Raw genomic sequence first — 25322 nt, 5'->3', positions numbered from 1 at the left:
CACACAAGATTAGTGCGATTCAATTTTGTAGTTGTTAAGGAATAATAGTATTTTCAAGCAATTGTATTTTGAAGGAAAAAATGAACGTAGGTTTAAGATTAATTTGCAAACTTCATGTTTAAAAATGCTTTAAAAATATTTTTAAAAAATTCAATAGCATGTAATGATGACAGATTTTTTCATTAGAGTGTCATGAATATTTTTGAACTGTAGTAGTAATGAAACTTATGAAAATTTAATATTATAATGTATATGTTGTTCCATGTATTTATGTCTATACCGATCTTGAAATATGCTCAATCATAATTTACTAAACACCTTGAGTGCAGGGTGTACATCACCCAAGGTACCTCATGTGTTGTGGACAAGGTACAAAGCAAATCAATAAACGCGACTACCGCTAACCACTGTTAAAATATATTGCCATCTGCTAAGGCAGAGATTTGCACGAATTTGTAGTGCATACAAAAGTCACAAATCTAACATTAATCTAGGAACTTGCACGCTAGGCCTAGATTATAAAATGTCTACAATAATGCGAGAGGCAAAGTTTTGTAAAGTCGAGCCTGGCTCTGGAGGGCAAGTACGCAATGAGTGGGCAGACATGACATGGGGACTGACCTCAGATGAGACGGAAATACAATTGTATAGTCAAAACATCTGAAGGCAAGTACGACTCTAAGTGGAAAAGGAAAAGAGACAAGTAGTGCGAGAGACTGGTAAAATCCAGCACAAGCCAAAATCCAGTTCAGACTGAATGAAATACATTAGTGTTTGTGAACTAATCGAAACAGTTACTTTAAACAGTGTGAAAAACTGTGAAGGTGAAACTGTGATACGGACAGTGAAGTGCTAGTATTGAACGTTCAACAGCGGTAAGGACGCCAAACGCCAATATTACGCACGAAAAACTGTGAATTTGCCTATAAATGTGAACTGTTAACGTGAAGTGAACCCACAGTCAGTATTTTTGGGACAGACTGTAGTTTCAGTGAGCACAATAATGCGAGATTGGAATGCGATGCGTGGACTGTTGCAAAACAGCGACCGCAGAAACGGCGAATGTTTGTGCTAAGCTCGTATTGGGACACTCACCAGTGCCTGCGAGGGCGGCGAAAACAAATAATTTTGTCAAGACAAAAACTGACGTGTGATGGAAACAGTATTGCATCAAAACTGCATTCACGGGAGAAGGTCCATGTCATGTATTCTGCATGACAGTGCTAGCTTGACACTCGGAAACTGGCGAAAACTTAACAACAACTGCTGCACTAATAAATGCTCCTTTCCCACTAGCGTAACCATCTGCAGCGGGAAACAAATATTACGTTGGTTGTGTGTATGTTTCATGTACTACGTCGGAGATGCGTAGCAGAGTTGACTCCTGCCAACAAGAGCGGGGGGCGGATATCATCCCACTCCGCCACGCCCGGCCGAGACAGAAGCGCATCGCCAACGGTGCAGCCGATCAGCTGATTCTGACGTTCCGCGACGGCGAGACACACGCTGACGTCGAGCGGGCGTTGACCTCTCCGCAGCCGCCGCGAGCCAGACGTCGCGGCGTAGATCATCAACGACACCGCAATCAGTTGTTATAATGACCTCATTTTTTGCATAGTGCAACAAAAATATTTGTATGCACATCCTGTACTCCAATGACATTCCAGAAACAATTAAGTGAAAGTGACCAAAGCAGTTAGTCTGTCGCTCCGCCGAGGTTTTCCCCAGGTTTCCCTACGGCCGCGCCAAATGGGGAGCGAACAGTTGACACCCCTGGGACTTCAAGTTTATGGACTAAATCGTGATTGCATACCTTTGAACACCGCAAAAGTTGCAACCCTAAGAAGAAGCAGCCAAAATAAAACTAGTTGTATTCTATGTCCTTTTGTACATGACTGCATACTTAACCAATTGTATATTATATTGTTATGTAGATAACTTCATCTGTATTACACTTTGTGCGCAACACACCTCAGTAATTTAACGATTTAAATATACGATGTGACATATATAGACTGAAAGAAAAATCTGCGTGTGGACACTGTGGACATGAAAGTGGAAATATTTATGTCAAAAAACACGAACATTTTTTATGACATAAACATTTCGGGGGGCAATATAGCGTCCCCAGTGCCAAATTTTTTATCATGTAGCCGTAAAATAAAAATTTCTCTGTGTAGGTTTAGATTGCAAAGAAATAATTTATGACAGAATGATCTAAAGAGACAAGATACGCTCTTTTGTTAATTTTTTAGTCGTCTTCACTTCTTCTTTTGTCTTGAATGTGTCTAGAGGGACATCTTACGTGTGCTGACAAATGTAAGCACATTTGTACGAGTTAAACATATAATATAACGATTTAATATTATTGTGCACTTTTAATTTGTAAGAGGTGATCCCGATTTCATGTCCGCCTTCCTTGAATTAACCTGCATTCAAGTAATTTACAGCTCAACAATCGCAGCGGCCGATGCAGCCAACGACGCCATTACGTGGCGATATTAACTTACGAAAAATTAGCGGAAGCGGGAAACTCGCCAGCTATTAACATAATATTAATTTCTCTCCACAGCCGCACGAAGTTGCAGAAATACTTAGCTTTAAGATTCTTATTTTCAGTACCATAGCTGAGAGCCAGAGCCAGGACTCCGACTACAATACAATGGTCAACGGAGGTAAGAAAAATACTCTCGCGCGTGTGTGGGCCGCAATTTTAATTAATAACTAAAGATTTCTTGCTCTAAAGTGAACTGACTAGCCGAGTTTATTACATTGTTCAACTTAAATATCATTTTTATTAAGGCCCACCACGTAAGTCGGCAACAATCAAAAAAATAATAATAACAATAATAATATATACATTAAATTACGACGGCCGACGGACGCGAGAAACAGAGAGAGGGAAGAAAGGCTATCTACCATCCGAGCCCAAATTTCTCATGCCTTCTAAACTTTCTCAATAGCGTTGTACAAAAAGAACATTATTTTCCCTCCAGGGATTCTCACATGTGTTTGCCAAGCATCTTCATTATACTCGCACATATTTTGAAACTACTGGTAACCTATATAGCATCCACACTCTGAGTTGCTTCAATGTGTTGCTTAAATCTGACCTGGATCTCAAACACTGGAGCAGTACTCATGAATGTGTCACATAATTGTTCTATATGGGTGGTGTAAGTGATCTTCCCCTCATTTCCAGTCACAAACTATATTCATCTTCCCAGAGGAAGGAAGTAACAACCCTGAAAGCTAGAAAGGTTGTGTTTTTTTTTTAATTCAAGTGCTGTTTTTCTCTCATACTTTGTACAAGTCATTTCATAATTTTACAATGAGTATTGTCAGCTGTACATATAATGGTAACATTAAAATCCTTTTAATTTGAACCTTAGTGCTAACATTAACTAGCAATTGCATTCGTGAGCTGAAACATTATGTTTAATTATAGTTATAGAAGGAGAAGCTAATAAAATATTTTTTTTTACTTTGTATTTTTTTATTACCTTAGGATTTTCAGTTTTCTGCCTGATGTCTAGCAGCAACCTGTTAAAGACTTTCGACCAGAATGTGATATTCCATTCTGAATCGTAGGCAGGGATATATAGTCTACATGGACATTGTTTTTACTTCCAGTATTTTGCAAGTTCATTTCACTGAACAGAGTAAAATTACCCCTATTATGAACAACAAATACTATTAGGGAGTAAATATGTTGACATGTAAGTGAAAGACTTCGAAGGGCCCTGAAAAGACTCGCTGCGCTATCAATTTTACACAATAATTTTACTCACATGGATAAAAAGTTTTGTTAACTTGCCACATCAGATTTGAATAAAATCGCAAGCTTTTCATAGCAGCCTCCATCACCGTCACCAGTAATGGTACTGGTGTGGTGTACTGTAGCAGCACATTAAAAGTGAAACTTCCTGGCAGATTAAAACTGTGTGCCCGACCGAGACTCGAACTCGGGACCTCTGCCTTTCGCGAGCAAGTGCTCTGCCATCTGAGCTGCCGAAGCACGACTCACGCTCGGTACTCACAGCTTTACTTCTGCCAGTATCTCGTCTCCTACTTTCCAAACTTTACAGAAGCTCTCCTGCGAACCTTGCAGAACTAGCACTCCTGAAAGAAAGGATATAGCGGAGACATGACTTAGCCACAGCCTGGGGGATGTTTCTCATTCTGGAAACATTAAAAGTCTTTCAATTGAATTGATTCTGCATTATTTCTCTTCCTCATGTCCTTGGCATTAATGCTACCAAGTTGTGTTCTTGTACAGTAATTAGTTTCCATGTTATAACATGTTAAATATAGAAAGTTTAACTGTAACCAAGCAGTAGTTTTCTTTGATGACAATATCAGTTCCAGTGCACAACTGAATTTCAAAATCTGTCTTGTGGGGTGAAAATCCATTACTGCTGCTATCTTGTGCTGACAATGAGATGACTTTCTTAGAAATACTGAATTATTTCATTTGTAATACAGTTTCATAGTTTTTGTAGTTGCTCATGACCTTTACACTTGCAAGCAATGGATGTAGCATCAGCATACAGAACTATCCTTGAATTTGGGGAGCAGGATTTTGTCATTTACATAAATAAACAAAACAAAGTATCCCAGTACAAAGTCCTGGGTACCCTGTATTACATGTCAGTAATGTTAGATCTGTGTGTGCCACTCGCCATTCTTAAGAGTGAAAATTGATTTGTGTGAGATAAGGTTTTATTAAACTGTGAACAATTATCAGCATTATTACCCAGCCATTTTCCCAGAGTATTTACTATCTCTCTCTACAAGCAATTGATAGAGATTAGCTTTCCCATCTATAGCTTATTGCAGAAAGTTCAGTAACACCTTCAACACGTAAGGAATTGAGCACCAACTATTGGCACTTTTTGCAACATCACCATAAGGTTTGATATCCCTACTGAAAGACGAGCAGAAATTTTTTGTTAATTGGTGCATAATAAGGTTCTTTTTTGGTATACCAGTGCTCAGTAATAACTGAAACATCTGGTTTATTAAAACATGCTATTATGTCCAAATCATTGTGCTTACTTCCTAGGCTCGTAAAGTTTTGGAGGATGATCTTTGTTCGCAGGTTGCATTGTCACCACACGTTTTCTCTTTTTTCTTTTTTTTTTTGTAACCATAAATATCCTCATTAAGTAAATCAGATGTACTTGTCAAACTGGGAAGAGGACACAAAAAGGTCACACATGTACAAAATAATAATAAAAGGAAAGATTCCAAACGAGTTTCTTACAGCAAAATGTAAAACTTAATTGGTTTTGGATATATTACTTACTTATATCCTTCATCCAAAAACTTAAGAAGGCTGTTAGTTTAGTGTCTTCAAGACATAATGCTGTTTCATTGAGCATCGCAACAATCTATCTATGAAGAAATTGATGCACTGGATGTGAAATGCACTGTTTAGTCTACCCAGCAGGTGTTCCAGAAGATGGCCCTGCACTATTCTATAGCATCATGAATACTTGTGTGGTATATACATTAGTGATATATTCATCACTGACAGAAAATTTAATAATCACATTTTTGCTTCAAGTTTCTGAAATGGCAGTTGATGAGATCATATCTGAAGAGACAGCTATCAACCCACACTTTCAGCATGAAGTAGGACTACAATTACCAGAATTCTGAAATGTGGCTCTAGTAAACCTAGAGTTGCTCTAGGAAAATAAGTAAGATGTGACACGTGTCCCAGATCAAAGATGAGAAAATGAAAGGTTGCTGTATTAGTTATAGCACACAAATATGCAGTGACTAAGAAGTGTGAAATGACTGTGTTCAAAGCTATGTAGACTTGTTTAATCCCTGGTTTAAGTCATTCACATTATTTCATTGCTGTGTTTCCTGCTGCCATCCATTAATACCAGAATGTCAACAACTACTTTGTTACTTTAAAATCTTCAACATGTTCACTGTGGCTGACACAAAGGTCAATAAGAGCTACTAGCCACGAGCTTTTAAGTGTCAGCTGCAGTGAATGTGCAAAACAAGAAAATTTTTGCAATTTAATTTAAAGTCCTATTCAGCTTCCTTTTTCAGGCGTGTTTATTTTTAAATATTAAAACTGATGAGAGTTTCATTACAAGACCCCTAATTTTGAAATCTGGATGACATCATCCCAGCACTGCAACAAAATATGCACCATACACAACAGGTTCAATGCAATCTCTCCTCTCCACAAATTTGCACCTCAGATGTGTTATATGTCATATATATGTTATACATCATATAATACTACAGTTAATTTTCCATATATCTAAGCAAAACAAGTTATTGTGTGTCCATGTTTATCTCATCTAGGCATTGCATCTTTCCCTTAACTTCAGTGCGCTTTACAATAAAATTTGTATGAAAAGTTTTCCGTGTAAATTACCTATTCTACACCTACAGCTAATGCTTGTGTAACCCAGTGTGCCATTCAGATGGGTTTACTGGTGTGTCAATATAATTGTCAGGTTTGGTTTGAAAGGGTTTCTTGAAATATATTCCCACATAAATTTTTAAGTATCTATTCTCGGTTGCAAAATATATTACACACTGTCAGTGCCATTTCAATGCAAAGATTTTAAATCATGCTGGGGAATATACCAATAACACAGTTCCAGTATACCTCAGAAATTTAATTTTAGTTGCTTCAATCAATGACAATTACGGACCAAGTCTTGCACTGCCCTGTTTTGTGTATTAACCCGTTGGCTGGCATGAAGGTGCCGGTGGTCACAGCAGCTTGCTCTGCTGGGGCCAGCACTGATCTCATGGTTACAACCAGGTATCAGCAATTTTACACTTTAATCTTACAGAGGAAATATATTTACTTATATTTGACATCCCTTACCATTTCAAGACGATTTTTCGGTTTGCGGTATTTTTATTTAAATGACTACAAAGTTATTCATGAATTCAGTTTTAGATACATATTTAACTGTGTAAAGGATAATTCCTGAAACAGTAATTAGCATTCTAGCTGTATCTTTTTAGCCAAGGCTGGACAGATGCATATACTTCACACTAGTTCCTAAACGACTGCTTAACACATTGACTACCATGCTGCTGACAGCAGAGCAGCACACTTAATGCTGTATTCCAGACCTAATCATGTCAGGGCCAAGAAATGCAGAAGATAATCTCTCAGGGAGTACTATAATCTAATAATGTAAACTTATAACGAAAAAGGCCATTTCCAATTATGTCTACCAAGCAAATTATGCTTTGAGTCAGTGATTTCTTTTGCCATAACTGACTAGTGAACACGCATACCAGAGTATGGTGAATATTTATACTTTGCCTGTGAGAAGCAGCTATGCACATAGTCCAATTTATGTTGAAATTATCACCTGGGTATTTTAATTAAATTTGGTCTACTATAAGCAACATGATAAAGGAATCAAAAGAAAGACACACATAGAATTAATTTCTTTATTAACAATGCTCGGATTTCCTCATCACCACAGAGGTACCAAGCTGGATGCGTTACTCGTTTTTTTACATGGCGAGTTTCCCCAGTAGGCCTATAAACCATGAAACAGACCAAAAAGCTACTTCTCGTTGTCTTCTCTTCCTTGGACTTTCACTTTAGAAACTCTGAAACATCCATTACAAAAACACATTACACCACTCACAAATCTGGATTCAGTCACTGCAATTCATATCTATTTTACTGTCAAAAATACTGACTATGATCAATGATTAATTGTGAACATTCAAAAGTTTTCAAATGTGCAGGTTACTGTTAGAATACAGTTACTACACAATTTTTGATCAGGAAAAAGTTACGATGATTGCAACTTAAATACCGAAGCCATTTGTTATGAGAATACGCTGTTACCACAAGTAATCCACATAGATGCATTGAAAGAAACTTTACTGAGTAACATAATGCATCAGAATACTATAGGCACAAAGAATGAAATTTCTGTAGATTTACCATACATTTTACTTTTCTTGCGCATGATAAGGTTACTAACGGAAGTTACTTACCGTCCATTGTCTGGAATATAAACTATCCTTTCTCCTCTGCAAACATGTGCTTTTGCAGCAAGTATTATCAATTTTTTTCCGTGATTGAAAAGCTTTAACGCACACAAATCACGCCATCATACACAAATCCACAAGGCATCAGCATGCCATGTTCAAAGAATATCCGCGTTTCGAAAACTACCAGCGATATTGGCTTGCATGAGAGACGACGTCATGCCATGATATGACGTCATGATTCCTCGGGGCCCGCGAGACGCTTCTCATCCAATTGAAGGCGTTGCGAGTATTATCTTTGTAGAAGAAATTTTTGGCAGGCGGAAAGATCTGTGTTTGTTATTGTTTTCATCGAAGTGGTACATGCTGCATGGAACTGTGGTAGTAACTCAGCAACAGGCTATGTGGTACTGTGATTTCTAAGAGACGAAAAACGTAACGCAGAATTGTTGAAGAGGAAACAGGAAACGTAATATACATTCCCATTCTGGGATCGGTTAAAATGATTTTGGTTAGAATATCGTATTTTCCCATAGAACATAAATGTATAGGATTTATTTGATTCTGTGACGTATGTACTCAAGCTGCACATGTAGTGTTGTACTCATGAACGTTATAAGCGGCAGATTTAGTTTCATAGCCGTGTTGTATGTAGCTTAGTACTGTTGTAGTGGCTGTTGGAAGGCTTCTTCAACGGCAACTCTCGTTTTAAACTTGTTGAAATGTTAAGTAATGGAGTTGATGAACTTTATTTTTAGAGATGAAACTCGCTTTTTAGCAGGAAGAGAAATGCAGCAAAACTGGAGATACTGTGCGAAATTTGCATTTACAAGACAAGATGCTGAAACAGCAGGTAAGGATTCATATGAATGTCTCTACTGACATTCAGAAAATTCGTAAATCAAATCAATGTCTAGTAAATTCACTCTTTATTATTAATCATAACTGTCATTTGAGAATAAATGGTTTAGGATGTACGTATTAAAATTTCATTGTTAGAATGGACAATTTTTAGATATTAGCAGTACTGCTTAGGACAGATTGAATAAAAGTATGCTGTAAGCCTTGTTTTATGGGACAGTAGAGTGAGAAAGTTCTCGCAAGTGCAAAGCAGGTACGACTGGCATTTTTAGCTTATACCAATAAGATGCAGACTCTGAACAAATGTTCCAACAGTGATTACGTTTCATTCTTGATAATGTAGTCCTGTTTTCTTGGCAATTGGCAGTCACTGCCTCATCACTATTTCCTACCCGAGGCTAAGTTGAGGTTATTCACACTAGGTCAGGTGCTGACGCTACACCCATCTGCTTTGACCCGTAATGTCATGGTGAACCTCGATGCTTTTAGTGTCTTTGTAGACTGTGTGTTGTAGTATTTGGTGGCACTATCTTGTGCTGCATGTTTGTTAGTGAGTTGTTCGACATGAATTGAATGTTTCAGGTTGCTATAGAAAGAATTTGTGCTGTATTTCTCGTGAGTTACTTTGAATTTGCACATTTTAGCTGATGGATTCATTTTTATATTTGGAAATATTAAAGCAGTGAGTTTCTTGTGCTTAGGGATTTAATATTTTCTCTTTTCTTCAGTTGTGAAGAATCAGATATTTATGAGTAGCTCATTACTTGTTGCAATGGGCGTAGTTGTTTGTGTAAATTGAAATTGGTGGTAATGAAAGTTTTCATGAATTTTCGGGATTTCCTTGTTAGTGTTTGGTAATTGTTGGATTGTTATTGGTGTGTATCGTGGGTACTGATGTACCATCTTTGATTAGGATACGTTTCTGATATTAGTCATGTAAGCTTGGTTTCGTTTGTTAATCTGACAACTTTGGTTTACATGTAGAGTAAGTGAATGTGTGGTTTCTAGGGCTTTGCTTGTGCTATGTGGGTGAAGTGAAATCTGCAACACCATGTTTTAGAGTGGTTGGTTCCTGGTATGCAGGGCTTTGTTGGAGCTATGGAGGTCATGTGAAAATTGTTGAGTTTCTGAGTTCTGTTTGGGTTACTAGTACTGAGGTCTTCATTTGAGATATATAGGTTACGGGAAATTTACAACACCAATAGTTTTCATTTTTGTAAACTTTTTTGTTAAATTTTGAGGATTTTGTGTGCTTGATTTTTGGGCAAATATGAGTTTTGTAGTGATGTCATTATTCTTACTGTCGTATATTTAGTTTGTCCTCTTCATTTGGTTGTCCTGTTAGTTTCATTCCACTGCTAGAGTTAAATACTTCACACGTTATTTATATTTGTTCGCAGGTGTAATGAGTGACGTTGTGATCACCGTATTGTATGTCCTTGAAATAGTGTACACCGTGTTGATGGCATTACTGGTCAAAACAGTCAGGTGGATTAATGGCTTACTGCCAATCTACCTTTTATAATTCAGTAGCAGATCACTTCATGTAAACTGATTTTGTTCTTCAGATATAGTTTGTGTGTATTTCAATTAATTAAAAATAATGCTATGTTCCAAGGACCATTGGTCTCTTTCTATCAAAATGGTGTTGATTACATTGGTTTTACATTCTGTGTCTTTTTGTATTTATGGCTACATACTGGCTATTTACAGATTACCAGATAGCCCACTGGCTGAAAAGTAATAATAATGAACATAATGGTCTCTGTCACTGTCCCATTACTGTTACAGAATGTTTACATTTACTGCTAAATAGACAAGCAATCATTTTAGTCTTTTATACTACAAGTTTTTTTTTTTAAATATCCGTCTTTAGAGTAGAAGTTGGCTGAAGAAGCAATTTCAGTTCAGATTTACATTTGTGTAAAGGTTTACAGCAACGAGTTGCCTTTGGTTTTATTCTTGAGTTTCTATTCACCATGAATGCTTTTAAATTGACAAGCGATTTATCATCAGATGGTACATATTTATTGCATATTTGCAGCATTCTGGTGGCTCATGTAGTTATGGCAAGAGAACAAAATGCATACGCACCACAGTTGGTGGGAAGTATGTACAGTTCGTGCCTCCAACAACGCTGCAAACACACAATAAATATGGATGTACCCTCTGATGATAGTGATTCAAAACTGGTCTCGGTAAATAAAGATTGAAAAAATACAAAAGGTGACAGATATCTACTTCTGCATATATACTGCGCTAGCCACCAAGCGGTGTGTGGTGGAGGGCACTGTTTGTGCCAGAGTCCACTTGCAAATCGCACGAGGGGAAAACCACTGTCTGAACATCTTAGTATTAATATCCATTAAGTTAGGGTCCCATACAGACGAGTAATACTCTGCGACTGGATGAACTGTAATATTGTAAGCAATTTCATTTTTCTAAGGACTGCACGGCTTCAGGATTCTGCCAATAAACTGCTATCTGCAGTTCGCCTTACCTGTTACTTGTGCAATAGTCACACCCAGACGGATGTTGGACTCAGACAGCTCACAACACACAAACGCAACGCGTGCAGACGTGGCCATTCTCTGGCTGCCGAGCCGAGACCTGGAGCATCTTGCAATGCTGCTCACATTCTGGCCAGAGGCTGGTCAGGTATGTGTGTCTGAGTTGTGTTTACAACACTGCCACCCAAAGAAACTGATAAACGAAACTGGTCTTGGGAATTTTTGTGTGGTGGTGGGCAGGGGGACGGGGTGGAGGCAGAGGGGAAGGTTTGCACTGCTCACATGGAAAAATCTATCCTAGTATGTGTTAATTAAGAAGTACCAACCTAATCGTGGATCTGCCATTATACATTTATCATTGAGTCAACATAGCGGAATTAAAAAATAATTTGAAAGTGATGAGTGAAATCAAAATATTATGTGACTGGCCCTGCATGGGATCTGAGCCCTGTCACATTCATCTTTTTTTGTTGTAATATTTTTGGTTACAGTGACGCAAAACTTCAGAAAGAGTACACGAGATGAAAGCTCCTTGTATAAAGGGCAGTCAAATGAATACAAGACTGATGAAAAAAAGTGTTCAGTATTTCAAAAGTAATCACCATAGCCGTGAATACATCTATGCTGCTATGAGACAAGATGGTCAATCGCTTCACGGAAAAATGTTTGCGGCTGCCTAAAGAACCGGGATTGTACCTGTGTGTGCACCTATTGGTGTGACCCAAATGAATGGCCAACACTGTTACTTTAGGGTTCCAAAAATATGGAAATCACATGAGGAGAGATTGGGACTATATGGAGGTTGTGTGAGGCTTCCCAGACAAAACTCTTAGAGTAGATTAGTTTTTCGTTCCATAGATCCATGCTGAGGAGATCGTCGTGGATGTGGAACATGTCATTTTTTTAAAGCTGAAATAACAATACTAATAGTATGAAAAAATACAATACATCATTTATTTCTATTAAAAAATTCGTCTATGGAGTAGAAGGAGTTGGCCGCTAGTAAGTCTTTCAGGCTCCTTTTAAATTGATCTTTATTTGTAACTAAATTTTTTATGTTTGCTGGCAAATTATTGAAGATGAGTGTTCCTGAGTAGTGGACCCCTTTTTGAACTAAAGTAAGTGTTTTTAAGTCCTTGTGCAGATCATTTTTGTTCCCGGTATTGTATGTATGAACTGAGCTGTTTGTTGGAAAAAGAGATACATTATTTAGGACAAATTTCATTAAGGAGTAAATATAGTGAGAGGCAGTAGTTAGTATACCCAATTCTTTGAAGAGGTTCTACATGATGTCCGTGAATTTACTCCACAAATAATACGTATTGCACGCTTTTGGACTCTGAAAACTTTTGTTTGACTTCAAGAGTTACCCCAAAATATTATACCGTATGACATTGTGGAATGAAAGTAGGCAAAGTATGCAAGCTTTTTCATTTTTATGTCGCCTATGTCTGCTAACACTCGAATTGCAAATACAGATTTGTTAAGGCGTTTCTGCAGTTCTGTGGTGTGCTCCTCCCAGCTGAGTTTATTATCAAGTTGTAATCCCAGGAATTTAAAACTGTCAACCTCTTCTATCTGCTCTTCTTCATACTTTATGCATATGCTGGGTGGAAACCTCTTAGAGGTTCTGAATTGCATGTAGTGAGTCTTTTCAAAGTTTAATGTCAATGAGTTGGCTTTAAACCATTTATTAATATCCATGAAAATATCATTAGCAGATCTTTCTAGAACTACACTCGACATGCTATTTATTGCAATACTTGTGTCATCTGTAAACAAAACGAACTCTGCTTCTGGCAGTGTAACTGACAAGAGATCATTAATGTACACAAGAAAAAGCAATGGCCCTTAGATGGATCCTTGTGGGACACCACATGTAATTTCTTCACATTCTGATGATGACTGATGACTTAATTCACTAGTCCCTTGCACTGACACCCTTTGTTTCCTGTTAGCTAGGTATGACTTGAACCATTTTGCAGCACTGCCCGTGACACCATGGAATTCTAATTTATTTAAAAGGATGTTGTGGTTCACACAATCAAATGCCTTTGACAAATCACAGAAAATACCTGCTGCTTGTAACTTGTTATTTAATGAATTAAGTACACTTTCGTTGTAGGTGTAAATAGCCTTCTCGATATCAGAACCCTTCAGAAATCCACACCGTGTTCTTGATAATATGTTGTTTGTGGTCAGATGGTTGAGAAGCTGCCTGTACATTACTTTTTCTAAAATTTTTGAGAATGGTGGCAAAAGTGAAATCGGTCTGTAGTTTGATGGTATTTCTTTATCCCCTTCCTTGAATAGAGGCTTAACGTCTGCATATTTTAGCCAGTCAGGAAATGTCCCAGTTATAATTGACTGGTTACGCAAGTAACTTAGAATTGTACTAAACTCACAAGAACATGCCTTAATTAAATTTGTTGATATTTCATCATAACCACTAGAATGCTTTGTTTTCAAAGATTTTATTATGGAAGTTATTTCTTTTGGTGAAGTGAGTGACATATTCATGTAGCTGAAGCTATTTGTAAAGGCTAGTTTCAGATATTCAAGGGTATTATTTACTGATCCTGACAATCCTATTCTATCAGTAACGGATATAAAGTACTTGTTAAATAGATTTGCCACACTATGCCCATCGGTTACTAATGTGTCATCTACCCTTAGTGCTATTTGCTCCTGTTCCTTTCTGGTTCTACCAGTCTCCTCTTTCACTATATCCCATATTGTTTTTATTTTGGTCCCTGACATTGCTATCTTCTTCTTGTAGTGCATTTGCTTAGATGTCTGAATTACTTTTTTTAATATTTTACAGTATTCCTTGCATTTAGCTAAATCATCAGTATTGGAGCTATTCTTGGTCGACAGATACATTTTCGTTTTTGTCTTACAGGAAATCTTTATTCCTTGTGTAATCCATGGTTTTATTATAGACTTCTGTTTACTTTGAGTAACTTTTAGAGGAAAACAGTTTTCAAACATGGTACTGACATTGTTCATGAATGTATTATATTTTTCATTCATGTCATGGGCACTATAAACATCTTTCCAGTACATATCTTTGAGCAGTTTTCTAAAACACTCAATTTTTGGTTGACTGACTACTCTCCTGTACTCAGACTTAGCAGTCTTTATGATCTGCTCAGAATTTACATCTAAAACAAGGAGCTGCATGTCATGATCTGATAGTCCCTTTATTACAGCTTTTATGATATGATTTTGTTCCTTTGATTTGTCTATAAAAATGTTATCAATGACTGTCCTTGAGGATTTTGTGATCCTAGTTGGAAAGTTTACAGTGTGAGTTAGATTGAAAGACAACATTACTAACTGCAGTAAATGTTTACTGGAAGATTGCATTAGAAAATCTGTATTAAATTCACCAGCAATCAAAATTTCTTTGTTTCTTCCTGTTAAATAACCCAAAAGACCTTCTAGATGATTTATGAATAGACTATAATTTCCTGCATGTGCTCGGTAAATAGTTACTATTATATAGTTTAAGCAACCAGCCAATAAAACTCCTGCCAGTGTTGTATAGAGTATGCTGTAAAAGTTTCGAAGGGAAACACTTACATGTTCTCCATAAAGCCCCAATTTCTCCCCATGTGATTTCCATATTTTTAGAGTCCTGAAGAAACACATTCATCGCTCTCCCATTGCTTCAGGTAAAGAAGTGCGTGCCTGGTAACTGCATACATTTCATTTTTCCACAAAGGCGTGGCAATTACAGTGGAATAACTGTGTTAACAACTATGGCAGGTACTTCCGTATTAATCAATAGTTTACTTTTTTTTTCACCTTTTTCATATTAATTTGACAGCCCTTCTATGCCACTCTCTCTTAAGTTTGCTTTTGTATATCACTTTTTGTAGGTACACTTACTGAATGAGAAAAGATATTCATATAGGAATGAGATCTACACAGGTTACATTTGCTGTTAATTGTAAATTATAAGGTGAATCAACAATTAGCTAGTTATTTCAAGGCACTCTAATGACAGGAGATAATAGCTATTGAGATCAGTAATGACGTAGGTATGTAGCAGAATGAATGAGGTCGTAAGAATGAATGATCAGTATGAATGAGTTAATATTTAAATTAATATAAGAAGGTAAGTTACTGTGAAGTAGTTGATGGAGACACATTATTTGAGGAAAATATTATTGGTGTTTTATGAGAATGGAAGTGCCAAATGGCCCCACGTATGTGATATATTAATGTTTGATGAGGAATATGTTTAATGTATAAGAATATACAGGGTGATTCAAAAAGAATACCACAACTTTAGGAATTTAAAACTCTGCAACGACAAAAGGCAGAGCTAAGCACTATCTGTCAGCGAATTAAGGGAGCTATAAAGTTTCATTTAGTTGTACAATTGTTAACTTGAGGCGCTGTTGACTAGGCGTCAGCGTCAGTTGGTGATAAGATGGCGACCGCTCAAATGGAAACAGATGAATCTTTCGTTTCAAAGATTGTGTTTAGTGATGAAGCAACTTTCCACACTAACGGGAAAGTCAACCGTCACAATGTCTGTATATGGGGCACTGAGAATCCGCGGGAAACAACTCAGTATGAATGTGACTCGCCTAAGGTGAACGTTTTCTGTGCCATTTCGGCCAATAAAGTTTTTGGTCCCTTTCTCTTCGAAGGTGCTACTGTAACTGGACTATAGTATCTGGAGATGTTAGAGAATTGGCTGTTCCCTCAGCTCGAACAAGAAGCACAACAATTCATATTTCAGCAGGATGGAGCGCCACCACATTGGCACTTATCTGTCCGTAACTACCTGAACGTCAACTACCCGAGGCGATGGATCGGCCGCCAGGCAGCCCGTGACAGAGCACTTCATCACTGGCCTCCAACAAACCCTGATCTTACCCCCTGCGATTTTTTCTTATGGGGGTATGTTAAGGATATGGTGTTTCGGCCACCTCTCCCAGCCACCATTGATGATTTGAAACGAGAAATAACAGCAGCTATCCAAACTGTTACGCCTGATATGCTACAGAGAGTGTGGAACATCGGGTTGATATTGCTCGAGTGTCTGGAGGGGGCCATATTGAACATCTCTGAACTTGTTTTTGAGTGAAAAAAAAAACTTTTTAAATACTCTTTGTAATGATGTATAACAGAAGGTTATATTATGTATCTTTCATTAAATACACATTTTTAAAGTTGTGGTATTCTTTTTGAATCACCATGTATATATATTATGATGAATATGTGAGTAAGGAATGAGTGAGAATGTTTTGGTAATATTGTGCTACATAGAGAAGTGAGTAAACAGTCTACATCTTTAAGATTACGTAAGAATTTCAGTTTGAAAGAAAAGATTTGTGATGAGTTAGAACACGTGAGTACAAGACGTTCAGTGCCCTTGAAAATGAACGAATGCAAGAAAAGCAGAGTGAACATAATGATGATTACAGCTGTTGAAAGAAGTGTAATAAGAATGTAACTTGGAAACACATTAGCTTTAATTCATTTCAGAAGTGTAACTTGTTAACCTTTCGTTAAGTTTTGTTAAGCCACTGTGTGGAAGAAAACATTTATAGTTCGTGTTCAGACAGGAGAATGATATTTTAAGGAACTTAAGTTGAGATACAGTTTTTACACAGCCCTCATGTGAATACATTTGTATAAAACATTTTTTTTACGAAAGTGAAATTTAGTGCCATGTTAGCCTTTATTATACTTACACACTACAGAAAACCCTGAGGAAGCAAAAGACAGGAGAGTTATTAAGGCCGTTTTTGCGACTCGTACAACACCTCCACTTAAGCGAACAGATGACAAAATTACATCTACTTTGAAGACAACATTTGACTTTTCAGGCTATGCAAGGTAAGTGCAAAGGAGCAGTGACCACCCGTGCAGCGGACACTGAGAAATCGACATTTTACTGTCAATTATAGTACTATGTTCTTTATTTATGTTTTATAGAAAGAAATGAAATATATACACAACATACATGATGTTTAACCTTCACTAAAGTAGAAGAAAGTTCATGGTTGAACCCTTGAGAGGAAATTTGATATGTTATTATGAGAGAGACAATCTCTGTGAGATATATTTTCCATTTGTATAGACGGTATCCACATGAAGTGGAGATATCGAGGAAGTACTGAGCAGCTATATGATTTACTCATGCAAGGATTTGTTAGGGTATAATACACTTAGTCATATGAACAGTCAGAACACAAACAGGGAATCTGTCATGATGTTACACTACACAGACTTGACGTAAGGACACTTACATTTACCCATGATTTGGTAAATTGTAAGCACCTCCTTTCACACACCCCTTGAAGGTGATGCAAACGTTATAATGTATTGTGTTCTCTTTTTATGTAGTAGCTGTAGGATTTGGTAGTTTATAGGTAGTGAATAGTTTCTTCCAGTCCATCTTTCTTTCTATCTCCATTATATTACCACCTCCTGCAGGTGGGTATTGTTTGTTTATGGAATGTAAGAATATATTGCGTGACAGTAAACTTTCAGGTATGAATAAAAAGACATGGATATTGGTGGCATTACAAGCCTGGTCAACCACTAGCCAAGATATGGAATCAAAACAAAGAAATAAATAATAAATGAAGGAAAGCCCGTGCTTTAAATGATAAGTCTGATATCCCTTGGCACGCCCAAACCCGAATTAAAAAAAAAATTAATACCCCAATAAAAGAAAGCCAATGGGACTTAGTATAATTTTTGTAGTGTAAATATTTCACATGCATATTCTTGTAAATTTATGTGTGTTAAAACTTTGCACATTGTCAACATATTTTGAAATGGGGCCACGAAAATGTAAGCTTTCATAATTAACTATGTAAACATGCTGGGACACAGTGAACTTTGTTAAAATGTAAATATGGCAAAAAGTGTTGCAAACTGTGTTAAACTGTGAACGTTATAAACGACGAATTTTGTGTTATTTGTGAAACTTATGGTGCACAAACCAAATAACTGTTTGTAAACCGATATAAACTTCAATTTACTTCGACGATAATGAGGATTTTCACACTGCAATTGAACGTTTGTTGGCAAGTGTAAACAATGTGGTGAAACACCTACCTTTGCGAACATCGACGCCGTTGTTCCTGGCCGGCCTTCAGATGCTTTGGAGACAATAAACTCAGCACCTGTCGTATGCGATGTGGAGGCTAAAAACTACATCGACCACATATGCCCCGGGAACAATAGTCATAAAACGCACAAGGACCTGGAGTGTTGTGTCGTAACAGAAGACATAGACATTGCTTCAGATCACGCACACGCTCAATCTTATGGTGTCACCGAACTTAACACGCCATTTATGCGGGAATAACAACTTGTAATGACCACTATGTGAAAGTGAATACTGTTCAAGACTGTCATAACACGGCGATTTTGAAACTGCCGCACGCGAAATTCAGTGATGCTATTGCGCATGCGCAAAGACTACATGCTGCCAGAGATTTATTGGGAAACCAACGCTGGAAGCGCACAAAATGAACTGCACTGGCGAGCAGCTTGCTCAAACACACACTATGTAAATATATGTATATTAATTTTGTAAAAGGGATCCCAACTGTAATAAATGTATGTAGTATATAGATTTAGAAAGCGCGGGCCTTTCCTATGGAAATATGTAGATATTGACATTTAGGAATATCTATTATATTGTTTACTAGCCTGCCACGCTAAATGTTTTAGCGTGACAGTCGAGGGGGCGATGTAGCGGGACTTTGAATTTCGCCGCGCTACACTCCTTCCCTCAGATAAAAAATATCCCGTCGCAGCAGTATGAGCGCTCGACCGCAGAGAAAATACTAAAATTGTAACTTTTTTGTTTTCTATCCGTTTCTTGTTTGTCTCTTGCTAGCCAAAGCTTAAGGCAGACGTTAAAAAAAAACTTTTTAGGTAGTCTTGATCTGATTTTAATGTGTAGACATATTGTGGAAGTTGTTCAGAAATTCGGAGGATGGAAGTTGCAAAGTAAATTAAATTGCATACAGTATCAAGATGATTTTAATTGGTATAAATTAGTGATTCCTGGACGATTGCAAGATTTCGGAGCCGACTTTTCACGCTGAAATGAAGGAGATTTTTGAAGACCTGGACACCGCACGAAAGAAGACAAGTTAACCTGGTAAAGGATGATCTCTCATCTACGCCACTTCCCCCTGTCAGTTACATTTTGTTATTCTGTTTCTTTTCAATAAGTTTTGTAGTGGAAATTGGTTTAACTTTTGCTCAAAAACGCCACAAGGACCACCCCAACTATAGCTTTTCTGTAATACGAAGTGCGGTTTGCATTTCATTCTTTCCTTTTTTCACGTTCATTTACGATTTTAAAACCCCCTTTTTATTCACTATTTCTTCCCACATTTTCAACCTTGTCTTTTCTTCTCTTTTTCTTTTTTTATTAACCACTACAGATTATAAGGCTCACATACTTAGAACATGTACCGGTACTGCTAATGAGATTTTAATGCAACATTTTGGTTTACTTGAAAATACATTATGGATTTAAAATGCTTTCTGAGAGATACCAGATGACACTGTGGTTAGTTTATTTGACAGCTACACGATTATATCTGCACAGTTTTACTGTATTATTTTGGAAAGTAACTTTTGTGGTATAGCTACAGTGAGACAGCCTTTTTCATAGCACAACAATACGTTACATTATGGTACTTTCTTGATCACGGTAGGGTACGTAATAACTACGATATCTATACGCAAAGCATTCCACTTTCGTTTATGATGAGGTAAGTACATTGACTTCTGCTGAACTTTGCTTACAGAGGACGATAACTACGACACTTCCACACAATTATCTTAAAGCAAGACGCACATTTAGCGCTACAGGACACGCATTCGAGTGATTAATTTTGTACTTAAAACATTTATTTTTAAAGATTTTTGGATTAAAATGATACAAAGAAAGTTTTCCGTGATACATTTCATTCCATTGCTGTAATCTGTACCACCTGAGGGTATCATTACATTAATCCTCAGGGGGGGGTACACGTTTAGTTTGTGTACCATGTGTTTGGCAAGCATGAGGAGCCCTAGCTAATATGGTATTTGCTTATACAACTTTACAAATCGGTACCATATTTCTCTAACACAGAATTACACAGCTAGCTGATTATTTAACAGAGAAACAAACATTTTTTTTACTACGTCAGTGACAGATGTTTACATAATTACATAGTTCGATAACTTCACACTTATGAAATTGTATTTTGTCTGTACTTTGTGAACTGTTCATATATTTTTCGGAACCATTGTGATTCTATGAGAGCTTTGAATGATATATTTGGTATGAGATCATGATTTTTTAAAGTACGTTTGAGGTAGATTACACTATTGAAATGAGCAGAGAATATGTTTTAGGGTTTGAAATTATTCCAGAAAGCTACGACGTTTTTGAGGCTTGGCTGAGTTTTTATGATATTATTACGATGACAATGTGTATTATGCTGTTGAGGTATGTTTATGATCAATAAGCTGATGCTATATGAGGAATTTGATTATGCTACGTAGTTATTATAATGAAATATTGAAGAAGTGTCAATGAATATGTATATGTGTAATAAGGTAAGGAATAATGAGTAGTGGTTAGGGACTCTGACTTGTGAAAAAGGATGTTGGAAACCAACAATCGTACTTTAAGAGTTATGAAATGTGTGAATGTATTACAATGCTGACGAAAATTTTTTGTACACTGTTATATTTACAGGATTTTGTTTCTACACATTTGCAAAGCAAATTCTCGACCTGTGAAATTTTTTATATGAGACTGTCACTGTAGTGCAAACTGGTGTTGTAAATATTTCGGTAAGAAAGTTAAGTGACCTTCACGTAATGCGTCATGGGCACCCAGCAGCGGGACAGTCACCTGAAAAAAAAGCCATTAGTGTGTGCCTTTCAGAGGCACAGGTGCAGAAAAAAAAAGAGGCCATTATCCTCGCTATTGACATTCCTTTGTAGAAAGCATCGCAAATACAACACGCTCAAACTTGAAAACATGATTACACTGGAGCTCTTAATTTATGATATTTGCTGAAATGCCTAATGAAATGATGAGAAACATTTTTACATCTATTGTCTTTCTAGTTGAGACATTGCTCAATTTGTTTAATATCTAGTTTCTAGCTCCACTGTAGCATTGGTTAAAATAAAATTTAATAGATGTACTAACAAATATTTTCTGTCTATAGATCCAGTAAATAATAATTTTATGATATACTTCCAAAAAAAGCACAAAAAGACATTTCCCTTCACAGGAACTGCATACATAATTTTCTTTTCAAGTACTTGGTAATTTATTTCATAGTATACGTTTTTGTGGTGCACCACTTTAATTACATAGACATTAAGATGTGAATATACATTTCCCTTATCTGCATTGTTGTCTTTAGTGTACTATTTTTTCTGCCTGTGGGTTTGTCATGTTTAGATATAAGTTATTACATTCACTGCTGCTTGCTTTGCCAATTTCCATTTTTTTTGTCATTGCTGTTTGTGTTAATTGTTTTGTGCTGCTGCATTGCCTTGCCCCTTAGTTTAGCATCTGAGCTCGGTAGGTTTAAGTTAGCTTAAGAGGGGGTAGACTATATAAGAAACTAACTGTGATGAATTGGAAGAAATGCATTGAGAACCTATAAGAAAATGGTTTGGCCAAAAAAGTTGTGTACAGTGGAGAAAAACTATTTTTGAAAGAGGATGTGAACAGAATACAGAAAGCATGCTTGGATAGGATTTTTTTGAGTGGAAACAAATGTTGAAATAAGACGAAAGATCTATGGAATGAAGTTTTGTGTTGGACTGCAGTACCAAATGTTACACTGAAAACAAACCCTGCCCTTTCCTCTTGTGTTATTCTGCTATGTGTTCGTACACCCTTGTGTATTTGTGTTTTTCCTGTCTTTGTGTGTTTAGCTGATGAGAGTTATGTTGTAGAATTTTTCTAATACTATGTTATTTACTTTGTAAAGATATTTAGACATTATTTATCTGTTCTGTTTTGTTACTCGTGTGTGAAGTTGATGTTTCAAAAGTTATTCTGATCTTTTATGTATGTACTTGTGTCATAATTCCTGTAACATTGATGTATATGTTAGTTTGATTCTTTTGTAAAGCCTGTATTACTATAAATGTCATCTGTATTGTTATGTTCTTTAATGATGTATTTTCTACCTTTGTTATTGTATTCTTATGTTATAAAATTGTAATTGACACCAGTTCATCAAATTAAGTAACTTGCAAGCATTCATTACACTGCACACATTTCTGTTGGTCAGAGTATATTAAAAGTATGTGAGAAGTTGGAACTGTTAGTGCTCGCACATGTATTGATAATTCAGCAAGGGACTGCATTGATAATATTATTACTAACTACATATTTGACAGTGGAAATAAGCACAAATACTGCTTAGACTTGGGTATATCAGATCACTCAACTCTGTTTATTGAGCTCCCAAAAGCAAATAACCTAAAGCCTCCAGAAGTGTGTATAAAAAGGGATCTCAGTAAAAGCAAAATGGATTTATTCCACAGTAAATTAAGTATAATAAGCTGGCCTGTAGACTACAATAGTTCAAGCTCGATAAACTATGACAAATTCATAAATTGTTTCTTAGAGGTATTTAATGAATCATTTCCTCGTAGATATATACAAAAGAAGGTTAATGGTAAACCCAAATGGATTACAACAGGAATAAAGATCTCTAGTGACAGAAAGAGAGAGCTCCACAATGAGTTAAAATCAGACAGAAATCCAGATTTTATTATTTATGTCAAACAGTATAAAGCTGTATTTAGGAAAGTTGTAGCGGCAGCTAAAAAAAATGGCAAATAATAAATACATACGAGTACACAGAAATAAGACAAAAGCAGTGTGGTCAGCTGTTCAGTCTGAACTAGGAGCCAAAGTAAAAATTCATGAGATTTTTAAAATTAGACATGAAAATGAAATTATAGTAAACCCTGTTCAGATGTCAAGTGTTCCTAAATGTAGTAAGTTCGGATGTGGATATGACATTCTATCAGGGCATCACAAATTTGGAAAACAGCCAGAACACATCTTTTAAAACAATTTGAAAAAATAACCCAAAGGGATGTGGAAAAGGAAATATTGTCTCTAAAAAACTAAACCTCACATGGGTGGGATGAAATAACATCTGTAATCAAGTATGTGTACGATATTATTTCCCAACCACTGTCAACTATTATAAATCAATCTTATGAACAGGGATGCTTTCCAGAGGTATTGAAATATGGTGGGATCAAACCTCTATTCAAGAAAGGATCGACAGAAGATATGGGGAATTACTGCCCCTATCTCTCTCTTGCCGGTCTTCTCTAAAGTGTTTGAAAAGATTGCAGAAAAACAAATTAATAACTTTCTTACTGTAAATGATATAATTTTTAAAAACCAGTTCGGATTCCAACAGGGTAAAAGCACTGCGAATGCTATAAATGAGTTTATCCAAAAAATATGCTCCACGTTAGATAAAGGTAGAAAGGTCACAGGTATATTCTGTGATCTGACTAAAGCTTTTGATTCAGTGAACCATGCATTACTCCTCCACACAAATTACAGATGTATGGAATCAGAGACACTGCTTTAAAATGGTTTAGCTCTTACATGTCAGGTAGGAAAGAGAGTAATTTTAACTTCAAATGGAACCAATTATTCATCAGACTGGAAAACAGTTCCCCAAGGAGTCCCACAAGGTTCGATATTGGGTCCCTATCTGTTTCTTTTTTACGTAAATGACCTACCACTTGCTATTGATGTTCATTCAGTCTTATTTGCTGATGATTCATCAGTTCTAATTGAAAATGAGGTATCTGAAAATGTTCCAGAAAAAGCCAACAATACTTTTAGAAAGACTCGAATCTTGGTTCTATCAAAATGGACTAAAACTAAATGTAACTAAAACCAAAATGATGCAATTTGAAGCTAAATCAGTAGAAAGGAGTGAAATAAAGATAACTTGCCATGATCAGGATATCACAGAAGCAAACCACGTCAAGTTCTTAGGCCTAAATCTTGACAAAAATTTAAATTGGAAGGTACACATAGATTACTTAGCAAATAAACTGAACAAGTTAGCATTTGCAATGTGTATTTTGTCAGGTGCTACAAACATGGATACCAGAAAGATAGTTTATCACTGCTACTTTGAGTCAGTTATTCGTTATGGCATAATCTTCTGGGGAAATTCAGCAAATGTCACTAGGCTCTTGGTATTACAAAAGAAAGTAATTAGAAACATGTGTGTTGCAAAAAAACTGGAATCCTGTCGACCACTGTTAAAAAATTTGAAAGTACTATCTATCCCCTCACTTTATATATACACTCCTGGAAATTGAAATAAGAACACCGTGAATTCATTGTCCCAGGAAGGGGAAACTTTATTGACACATTCCTGGGGTCAGATACGTCACATGATCACACTGACAGAACCACAGGCACATAGACACAGGCAACAGAGCATGCACAATGTCGGCACTAGTACAGTGTATATCCACCTTTCGCAGCAATGCAGGCTGCTATTCTCCCATGGAGACGATCGTAGAGATGCTGGATGTAGTCCTGTGGAACGGCTTGCCATGCCATTTCCACCTGGCGCCTCAGTTGGACCAGCGTTCGTGCTGGACGTGCAGACCGCGTGAGACGACGCTTCATCCAGTCCCAAACATGCTCAATGGGGGACAGATCTGGAGATCTTGCTGGCCAGGGTAGTTGACTTACACCTTCTAGAGCACGTTGGGTGGCACGGGATACATGCGGACGTGCATTGTCCTGTTGGAACAGCAAGTTCCCTTGCCGGTCTAGGAATGGTAGAACGATGGGTTCGATGACGGTTTGGATGTACCGTGCACTATTCAGTGTCCCCTCGACGATCACCAGTGGTGTACGGCCAGTGTAGG

Source organism: Schistocerca piceifrons, unplaced genomic scaffold (assembly GCF_021461385.2).
Source record: "Schistocerca piceifrons isolate TAMUIC-IGC-003096 unplaced genomic scaffold, iqSchPice1.1 HiC_scaffold_1886, whole genome shotgun sequence".
NCBI classification, from domain to species: Eukaryota; Metazoa; Arthropoda; class Insecta; order Orthoptera; family Acrididae; genus Schistocerca; species Schistocerca piceifrons.
This window is presented reverse-complemented; position numbering follows the sequence as displayed.